General features: G+C 40.6%; 1 long non-coding RNA gene across 1 annotated transcript; it reads right to left on the bottom strand.

Moving 5' to 3' along the window:
• Positions 1-4039: 4039 nt before the first annotated feature.
• LOC123190648 (uncharacterized) lies at positions 4040-7933 on the bottom strand. Its single transcript, XR_006496458.1, has 5 exons — positions 7564-7933; positions 7404-7478; positions 7143-7317; positions 4433-4576; positions 4040-4344 (listed from the first exon to the last, which is right to left on the bottom strand). It is a non-coding gene; the product is annotated as an uncharacterized lncRNA (long non-coding RNA).
• Positions 7934-10585: the final 2652 nt, after the last annotated feature.

Here is a 10585-nt window from a genome sequence, read left to right as displayed (position 1 = left end):
TATATTAATTATTGAACTAGTTCAAATCTCATATACCTAAATAAACTAGTTCGACAATTTTCTTACTAAAAATAAACTAGTTATATTAATTATTGAACTGGTTCAAATCTCATATACCTAAATAAATTAGTTCGATAATTTTCTTGCTAAAAATAAACTAGTTATATTAATTATTCGACTAGTTCAAATCTCTAGTTCGACAATTTTCTATCTAGCTAATTCATCTAACATTCGACATTAATCAAAAATTCGATCATCTAATTAACTTTTCTAAAAAACAGAAAATAAGTAAAAAAATGTGTGTGTGTGTATGTGTGTGTGTAGCGTGTACGTATATATGCATGTGTGTGTATGTGTGTATGTGTGCGACCCCGTACGCCGCCGCCCCGTACGTACGAGCGGGGGCGCCGGCGTATGGAGCGGGGGCAGCGGCGTACGTACGGGCGGGGGCGCCGCCATACGGGCCGGGTGCGACGACGACGGACGGCGGCGCGGCGGGTATACGCGAGAGCGAGAGACGTGCGGGACCGCGGCGGGACGACACCGGACGGCGGCGCGCGGCGTTCGGGGCGGCGGCGCGAGACGGCGACGACGACAGGCGGCGGCAGGGACAACAACGACGACGACGGACGACGGGCGACGAGGACGGGTTCGAGCGGCGCGCGAGAGGTTGGAGACAAAAGAAGTGGGAGATCTAACTGAATTTTCGTAAGTGTTGTATATATAGGAGAGGCCTTTAGTACCGGTTAGAGCCATCAACCGGTACTAAAGGCCAACTTTGGCCAGGCCAAGAGGCAGGAAGAGCAGGCCTTTAGTACCGGTTGGTGATTCCAACCGATACTAAAGGGTGGTCTTTAGTACCGGTTGGAGCCACCAACCGGTACTAAAGGCCTCGCGCTGCCACCTCAAAGTTTAGTCCCACCTCGCCGGGCGAAGGGCAGCCGCACTGGTTTATAAACCCAGCCGCGGCTACCTCTTCGAACTCCTCTATATAGTAGGCTTCTGGGCCTAATTAATTAGGGCGCGCTGCTCTGTGAGCCTGCTGGCCCTTCTGAGCCTGCATTTGCATACCCTAGGTCTGGCAGGCCCACTGGGCAGCGCACCAACAAAATTTTCATATAGTTTTTTCTTTTCTGCATTATTTATTTTCTTCTATTTATTTTTGAGTAGTTTTTTATATAGTTTTTTCTTTTCTGCATTATTTATTTTCTTCTATTTATTTTTGAGTAATTTTTTTGTATAGTTTTTTTATTTTCTGTATTATTTCTTTTCTTCTATTTATTTTCTTCTCGAAATTGAATGCTGCATACTGAACAATTAGATAAATGACCGAAAAACAACAAATGATGTCAGAACATGTTGGAAATTGATGACGTCGCTTTGAATGCTGCATACTGAACACAAAATAAGTCCGGAGTTCAAATAAGTTTAAAAAACATTGAAGTGGCCGTGTAACAGATGAGTTCTCGTCCGAAACCCTGATACTCCGAAAGAGTATTTCCAGTTTGTACACGAAGTGCGTCCAGTTTGTAACAGATGAGTTTTTACCTAATTTTTTATATAGTTTTTTCTTTTCTGCATTATTTATTTTCTTCTATTTATTTTTGAGTAGTTTTTTATATAGTTTTTTCTTTTCTGCATTATTTCTTTTCTTCTATTTATTTTTGAGTAAATTTTTTGTATAATTTTTTTATTTTCTGCATTATTTCTTTTCTTCTATTTATTTTCTTCTGGAAATTGAATGCTGCATACTGAACAATTAGGTAAATGACCGAAAAACAACAAATGATGTCAGAACATGTTGGAAATTGATGACGTTGCTTTGAATGCTGCATACTAAACACAAAAGAAGTCCGGAGTTCAAATAAGTTTAAAAAACATTAAAGTGGCCATGTAACAGATGAGTTCTCGTCCGAAACCCTGATACTCTGAAAGAGTTTGTCCAGTTTGTACACGAAGTGCGTCCAGTTTTTGCCGTGACCCTTTCTACTCTTTCGCGCATGCTATGCGGGTGATATGATGATACCATGCCAAGTTTCAACATTTTCAGGATTCATTTTGTAGTGATTTTCAATTTCATGGTCATTTAGCTCTCTAAACAATTAGGTAAATGACCGAAAAACAACAAATGATGTCAAAACATGTTGGAAATTGATGACGTCGCTTTGAATGCTGCATACTAAACACAAAAGAAGTCCGGAGTCCAAATAAGTTTAAAAAACATTGAAGTGGCCATGTAACAGATGAGTTCTCGTCCGAAACCCTGATACTCCGAAAGAGTTTGTCCAGTTTGTACACGAAGTGCGTCCAGTTTTTGCCGTGACCCTCTCTACTCTTTCGTGCATGCTATGCGGGTGATATGATGATACCATGCCAAGTTTCAACATTTTTAGGATTCATTTTATAGTGATTTTCAATTTCACGGTCATTTAGCTCTCTAAACAATTAGGTAAATGACCGAAAAACAACAAATGATGTCAGAACATGTTGAAAATTGATGACGTCTCTTTGAATGCTGCATACTAAATACAAAAGAAGTCTGAAGTTCAAATAAGTTTAAAAAACATTGAAGTGGCCATGTAACAGATGAGTTCTCGTCTGAAACCCTGATACTCTGAAAGAGTTTGTCCAGTTTGTACACGAAGTGCGTCCAGTTTTTGCCGTGACCCTCTCTACTCTTTCGCGCATGCTATGCGGGTGATATGATGATACCATGCCAAGTTTCAACATTTTCAGGATTCATTTTGTAGTGATTTTCAATTTCACGGTCATTTAGCTCTCTAAACAATTAGGTAAATGACCGAAAAACAACAAATGATGTCAGAACATGTTGCAAATTGATGACATCGCTTTGAATGATGCATACTGAACACAAAAGAAGTCCGGAGTTCAAATAAGTTATTAAAAATAAAAAAGAGGTGCAATGCTGGTTAATTTGCTTCAAGCCATTCAGAATAGTGTAGACTGCACTGCATATAGCTCAGTGCAATCTATGCTATTCCGCAAGGCTTGAAGCTAATCAACATGTAGGTGAGCATTGCAACTCTTCGTCATTGTCTGTGCACTCACGGCTTATAAATCGCTCATACTGCCTCTCTCTTGACGAGGTGGGACTAAAAATCAGCTTACAAAGAAACTCTAGTACCGGTTCATGGCATGAACCGGTACTAAAGGTCTTCGTGGGGGTCCTAGACTGACCATAGCCTGACACAGCCTCATTAGTACCGGTTCATGGCATGAACCGGTACTAAAGGTTACCCACGAACCGGTACTAATGATGCCCGCCCGCCTAGCCATTGGAACCGGCACTAATGGTCACATTAGTGTGGGCTCAAATTCTAACCGGCACTAATGTGCTTCACATTTGACCCTTTTTCTACTAGTGGATCCATGTATGAGAATAAAGTGTGGACTTTGGTTGACTTGCCCGGTGATCGGCAAGCAATTGAGAATAAATGGATCTTCAAGAAGAAGACTGACGCTGACGGCAATGTTACTCACTACACCATAGCACTACATTCCCAACAGCCAAATTGGTCGGGAATACTAGTTCCGCTGACAAACAGTCGGTCGGGAAAGACTATTGCCGACCGACCCTGTCTGCTGGGGAAAGTCCGGACAGGAAAGCACTTTCCCGACCGACATACCTTTCCCGACCGACCGTATGTCGTCTATGGTGCATCTTTCCCGACCAACATTCTGTTGGGCCAGCCATGGGCCTTTCCCGACCGATAGTCCGTTGGGGTTGCTACCGGCCTTTCCCGACCGACTATCAGACATGGTAAACTTTCCCGACCAACAATCTATTGGGGCTAACATGGGCTTCCCCGACCAACTATCTGACAGGGTACTCTTTCCCAACAAACATTATGTTATCCCTCCAATATCCAGATTTGATAGGGCATTATCCTTTCCCAACTGACTGCCTGACAGGATTTCTTTTATGGACCAACATCTGTTAACCCTCAATCAAGTTTCATAATCCATAACTGTAACATGCATGTTGTCCAACAATATTAAACCAGAACCAAACAATACCAACACACATTCATTAATTTTCACATATAAATAGTTCATCTGTTATGAACAAATGACCACTCAAGTTTCCTATAAGCTAATGTAACTAATTAAATAGAGGAAACATTATGGTTCACTTCTGGAGCAAAAATTTCTTGCTCTGTTTTCTGGAATTTATCTCAGAGGCACATCATCTGCCTTGGCTACTTGTAGTGGGCAACTACATATCTATCCTGATATCCATCCTCATAGCCTTCCACCAAGAAGCTTGTTTCGTTCTCGTACAGTACATCAAAGCCTTCAATCTTCATCCTCCAGCTTGAACATCTGCAAGTCAAAATAACCAGTTAATATTACGGACCACAACTAGAGAAGATGGTATTTTCTCTAAGCTGCCTTCAATATCATTTTATACCAAAGCAACTGACGAGTTGCAAGGATGCAGCGTCTAGGTGGCTCCCTTTTTTGTTTTTCTAAAAAAAAAATCTGCTGCATATATCCTGAGAGATAATGTATCCTGGTCTCTGTTCCCATGGGGGATAACTCTCTTAGGCCTTTCCTACATAAATGAAAGGAGTAAGAAAGCAGGTGATTAACAACACGTAGCAGTGAAAGAATTTGCTAAGCATCTGCAACATGATAAAGGATACTTCAATTAGCATCATGAGGCTTGCAGAGTACAGAAACCAAATACCATTGCAAACATCAGCACACAACATAAAAAAACCATTACAAACATCAGTACACCAGTATACTCCTAGAACAGAGCTCACTGTAATATAAGCAAAACCAAGTTGGCGTACGCAAAAAATATCTAGAGGGGAGAGAAATCATGCAGGAATAAGTGACTATTCAAGACACCCTAGAAAAATAGATAAGAGAGAGAATTCACCTTTTTCTTCTTCACAAATACACAACGCTTACATTTTTTCTGTATCGCTTGCTCTATGAACTAATTCATCTAAAATTTGTCCTAGGAACTAAAGATATCATTTGTATTGTGGTTTGCTAATACATATTGTGTTGCTAATATTATAATAATAATAATAATAATAATGAAGGTCGTTTGTATTCGGCATTTTACTTACATGAACATGAAAACAAAACTATCAATAGCCCGAGTAGAAACTTTAGTAAATTCTCATTTCAGAGATATGGGAGTAGTCATGTTCAGTGGTTCGAACTTTTAGTAAAAAAATGTGAAAAATAGTTCTCAAGTTGTTTCCATGTTCAATTGCATCGATGTACACCCAGAATTTAGCAGACAACAGCATAGCAAGCTTGACAAGCAGCACACCAGCAAGCTCTAACACAGTTTCACATCATTTCGTTATTTGAGGTAGATGATCCACACTACAAAGCCAGAACCTAAAAGCTGGACATGGATTACAAAGTGGTTTTGTAATCCATAAAGTCAGCATTCAGCATGGACAACACCCACTAGCAACTAATTGCTAATTTGGAATGTGAACATTGGTAAAACCATGATAACACAACAGACCACAAGCAACTAAGTAAACTAGTCATCAAACCATGCGCCTGTACGGGCTAGGAACTACTCTATTTCAGATTTTTTTTTAACTCAGAACATTAGGTATTTGTGCTTTCAGTTTGTAATGAAATTGATTTTTAGAAGGAGGGCAATAGCTGCCTATTCCTGTAACTGGATTAAAAGCATACTTTCAAGAGATTCAGAAATATTTGCGATATTCCTGTAACCGCACCTGCATCCTAAATATTTAGTTTTGAAATAATATATGCCATTCTTGGTGAAATTCTAATATTGAATAGATTTGTGCAGCACAAAATTTTGCATCCTATCACAGGAACTTAAAAAACAACTTCCACAACACTTAAATTTCATTATTGGAAGAAACTCAGTCGGACCCCCTTTTATGGTATGTGTACTTCATGATCGCATAATGTCACCATCAGTCACCATAATTGTTGTATAAAACAATTATTTTGAAATGCCCAGGAAAGTTATAGTTTTTGACAGAAACATATTCAAATCTGTATCGGCCAACACTATTCAAAAATCCCAATAAGCGGTAGATGCCTTACTATAAGAAAGCATGTCACAATGAAAATGCCTCTGGTATGTTTCTTGGTTTTCTGAAAAATATAAGTAATGCATGCAACCACTTGATAATTAATACTTCTGTCATTTCGTATAAGAAAACAATTCACATGTCTATCACCAGTTATTTCTCATAATTGTATTACCAAAAATCAAGGAAACAAAACATCAAAAAGGAGACAACCTGCGATGTTTCATGTATGTGGTGTTACTTTTTTTAATGAGACGGCATCTTCAAATAGATCCCATCCCTAAAAAACATCTTCTAACAGATCTTGACTATCAAATTTAAAGGAAAGAAGGCAGGCTTTTTTTTGTTATGTTAGAATCTAGACGTGTCAGAATCTAGATGTACAAAGCACAGTGGAAATGTTCAAATACCATTATGGCGATGGATACAAGATAGATCTAAGTTTTGAATCATCAATATGCATGGTTAAAGGAAAAGGTTACGTCCACGAATTTTGCTCATATAATTTTCGAAATCATCAATACAAGCTATAGAAAAGCTAACCTTGCCTAACCAAATAAGGGTCGAATTTGGAAATTGTTGAGTTCATCTCATCCTCTCTATCCTTTGGATGGCTCGTGACTACACTGACACACGTGCTAATTAATTAGCTCAAGTTAACGTATATTTTTTTAAAGCAACCATGCAATTGAGTGCTGCAAATACAGTGCATACAGATATTTTTCCTGATAAATAGTTGCATATTATTGCTATTACTATCATCTTTTCTGACAAGCACGACAAAGGCATAAAATTTTATAGTATAACTTATTTAACCTTACTGAGCATCATAATATGACCAACCGTTAGATTAATTATTATCTAATGCTATATATGTTTTCCAACATGTTTCAGACGCCCTGAATCATTCGCCCACCCCCAACAAAAAAAGATGTCCTAAATCACAGAGGCCACTACTTTCCCATAACATATTTAGCCACCCAGATTGGCAGATGCACAAGACTAATCGGAGCATACAAACAGACATGCATGTAGTGGTCTGCAAAATCAATCATTAGATGGTCAACCACTTACCAGATGCAATTAAATGTCCGAGCTTAACATGCGTACAATAGTGGAGGCAGGTCATCTAATTAGAGATCTGACTATGCATATGGTGGCACATAGTTTGGCCCCTGCTGCAAAGGGAGGCAGTTCCTAGATCTGATTAGAGAGCCACACATGGAGGCACATGAGCACGGGCGCACGCCTACAAATCCCAGCAGGTAAAAGAATCAGTAGGTATGATCTAAACAAAGAAAATCAAATATAGCAACCTCCACGATGTACACTAACCTCCAACAGTTCAAGTGACAGCAGCCTTGTCTTGGTAGCAATCTCGTCATTTTCTACTGTCATGCTCATCTAGGACTACGAGGATGAGAGAAAAAAAAGGTGAAAGATGCACAGGTGATACTCTAGTGAAGTCTGTCTTTTAGCAGGGAGGAACAAGAACCTGGGCACTCCGAGGTTAGTGCCGGAGCTGACGACGCCGCTCGCCGGGAACCCGCCCTGAAAGCTTCCACGGGAGATAAGCACCAGTGCCTCCGGGGAGTGCTTGGTCATGGCGTGTCTCCCCCTTCTGCAGCAGATTAAGACCCGCCACCCCAAGATCTGGAGCAGATTAAGCCCCAGATCTGCTCGGTGCCCGCCGCGACGACGATGAGGTGAGGAGAGAGCACCTGGGAGGAGATGAGGGTTCGAGCATGCGAAGCGGCGGGCCAACAGGGTCGTGCGGGAGGCAGTATGGCGCGGCGGGCAGGGAGGATGCCGCTGCCGGGTGCCCATGGCGGCGCGCGCGGGCAATGAGAAAGGGACTAGGGTTTTTTCCTCTCCGTGCATGGTGAGTTATATGTGTTGGGGGGAAACGTTTCGCGGGCTTGGGCCGAAAGGTGGCGCTAAAATTTTATGTACGCGCGCTGGCCCATTCGCCACGGACTGTTGGTCGGGATTATTTCCCGACCGATGTATGGATGGGCATTAGAGCTTTCCCGACCCATAATTTGACAATAAATGTGTTAGCATTCCCGACCGATCGTTTGTTACTGTACACATGTTTTCCCGACTGATAGTCTGTTACAAATTTTTACAACCAACAGTCGGTCGGCGAAAGTGACTTTTCTCAACACATATCTGTAGGGAATGCAGTATCGTGGTGTAGTGACTGTCTATAAAGCTCGATTTGTTGCGAAAGGTTTTCGACAAGTTCAAGGGATTGACTACGATGAGACCTTCTCACTCGTAGCGATGCTCAAGTCTGTCCGAATCATGTTAGCAATTACCGCATTTTATGATTATAAAATTTGGCAAATGGATGTCAAAACTGCATTCCTGAATAGATTTCTGGAAGAAGAGTTGTATATGATGCAACCGAAAGATTTTGTCGATCCAAAGGGAGCTAACAAAGTGTGCAAGCTCCAGCGATCCATTTATGGACTTGTGCAAGCCTCTTGGAGTTGGAATAAATGCTTTGATAGTGTGATCAAAGCATTTGGTTTTGTACAGACTTTTGGAGAAGCCTGTATTTACAAGAAAGTGAGTGGGAGCACTACAACATTTCTGATAAGTATATGTGAATGACATATTATTGATCGGAGATAATGTAGAATTATTCTGCAAAGCATAAAGGAATACTTGAAAGGAGTTTTTCAAAGAAAGACCTCGGTGAAGCTGGTTACCTATTGAGCATCAAGATCTATAGAGATAGATCAAGACGCTTGATAAGTTTTTCAATGAGTACATACCTTGACAAGATTTTGAAGTAGTTCAAAATGGAACAGTCAAAGAAGGAATTCTTGCCTGTGTTACAAGGTGTGAAGTTGAGTAAGACGCAAAACCCGACCACGACAGAAGATAGAGAGAGAATGAAAGTCATTCCTTATGCCTCAGCCATAGGTTCTATAAAGTATGCCATGTTGTGTACCAGACCTATTATATACCCTGCCCTGAGTTTGGCAAGAGAGTACAATAGTGATCTAGGAGTAGATCACTGGACGTTAGTCAAAATTATCCTTAGTGGAATAAGGATATGTTTCTCGATTATGGAGGTGACAAAAGGTTCATCGTAAAGGGTTACGTCGATGCAAGTTTTGACACTGATCCAGATGACTCAAAGTCTCAATTTGGATACATATTGAAAGTGGGAGCAATTAGCTAGAGTAGCTCCGTGCAGAGCATTGTTGACATAGAAATTTTTGCAAAATACATACGAATCTGAATGTGGCAGACCCGTTGATTAAACTTCCCTCACAATCAAAACATGATCACACCTTAGTACTCTTTGGGTATTAATCACATAGCGATGTGAACTAGATTATTGACTCTAGTAAACCCTTTGGGTGTTGGTCACATGACGATGTGAACTATGGGTGTTAATCACATGGTGATGTGAACTATTGATGTTAAATCACATGGCGATGTGAACTAGATTATTGACTCTAGTGCAAGTGGGAGACAGAAGGAAATATGCCCTAGAGGCAATAATGAAGTTATTATTTATTTCCTTATTTCATGATAAATGTTTATTATTGATGCTAGAATTGTATTAACCGAAAACATAATACATGTGTGAATACATAGACAAACAGAGTGTCACTAGTATGCCTCTACTTGACTAGCTAGTTGAATCAAAGATGGTTAAGTTTCCTAGCCATATACATGAGTTGTCATTTGATTAACGGGGTCACATCATTAGAGAATGATGTGATTGACATGCCCATTCCGTTAGCTTAGCACACGATCGTTTAGTATGCTGCTATTGCTTTCTTCATGACTCATACATGTTCCTATGACTATGAGATTATGCAACTCCCGTTTACCGGAGGAACACTTTGTGTGCTACCAAACGTCACAACGTAACTGGGTGATTATAAAGGTTCTCTACAGGTGTCTCCAAAGGTACTTGTTGGGTTGGCGTATTTCGAGATTAGGATTTGTCACTCCGATTGTCGGAGAGGTATCTCTGGGCCCTCTCGGTAATGCACATCACTTAAGCCTTGCAAGCATTGCAACTAATAAATTAGTTGCGGGATGATGTATTACAGAACGAGTAAAGAGACTTGCCGGTAACGAGATTGAACTAGGTATTGAGATACCGACGACCGAATCTCGGGCAAGTAACATACCGATGACAAAGGGAACAACGTATGTTGTTATGCGGTCTGACCGATAAAGATCTTCGTAGAATATATGGGAGCCAATATGAGCATCCAGGTTCCACTATTGGTTATTGACCGGAGACGTGTCTCGGTCATGTCTACATAGTTCTCGAACCCGTAGGGTCCGCACGCTTAACGTTTCGATGACAGTTATATTATGAGTTTATATGTTTTGATGTACCGAAGGTTGTTCGGAGTCCCGGATGTGATCACAGACATGACGAGGAGTCTCAAAATGGTCGAGACATGAAGATTGATATATTGGAAGCCTATGTTTGGATATCGAAAGTGTTCCGGGTGAAATCGGGATTTTACCGGAGT

The sequence above is a fragment of the Triticum aestivum genome, chromosome 2A, assembly GCF_018294505.1.
Source record: "Triticum aestivum cultivar Chinese Spring chromosome 2A, IWGSC CS RefSeq v2.1, whole genome shotgun sequence".
NCBI classification, from domain to species: Eukaryota; Viridiplantae; Streptophyta; class Magnoliopsida; order Poales; family Poaceae; genus Triticum; species Triticum aestivum.
Note: the sequence above shows the minus strand (reverse complement) of the source record. Positions and strands in the feature narration are given on the sequence as shown.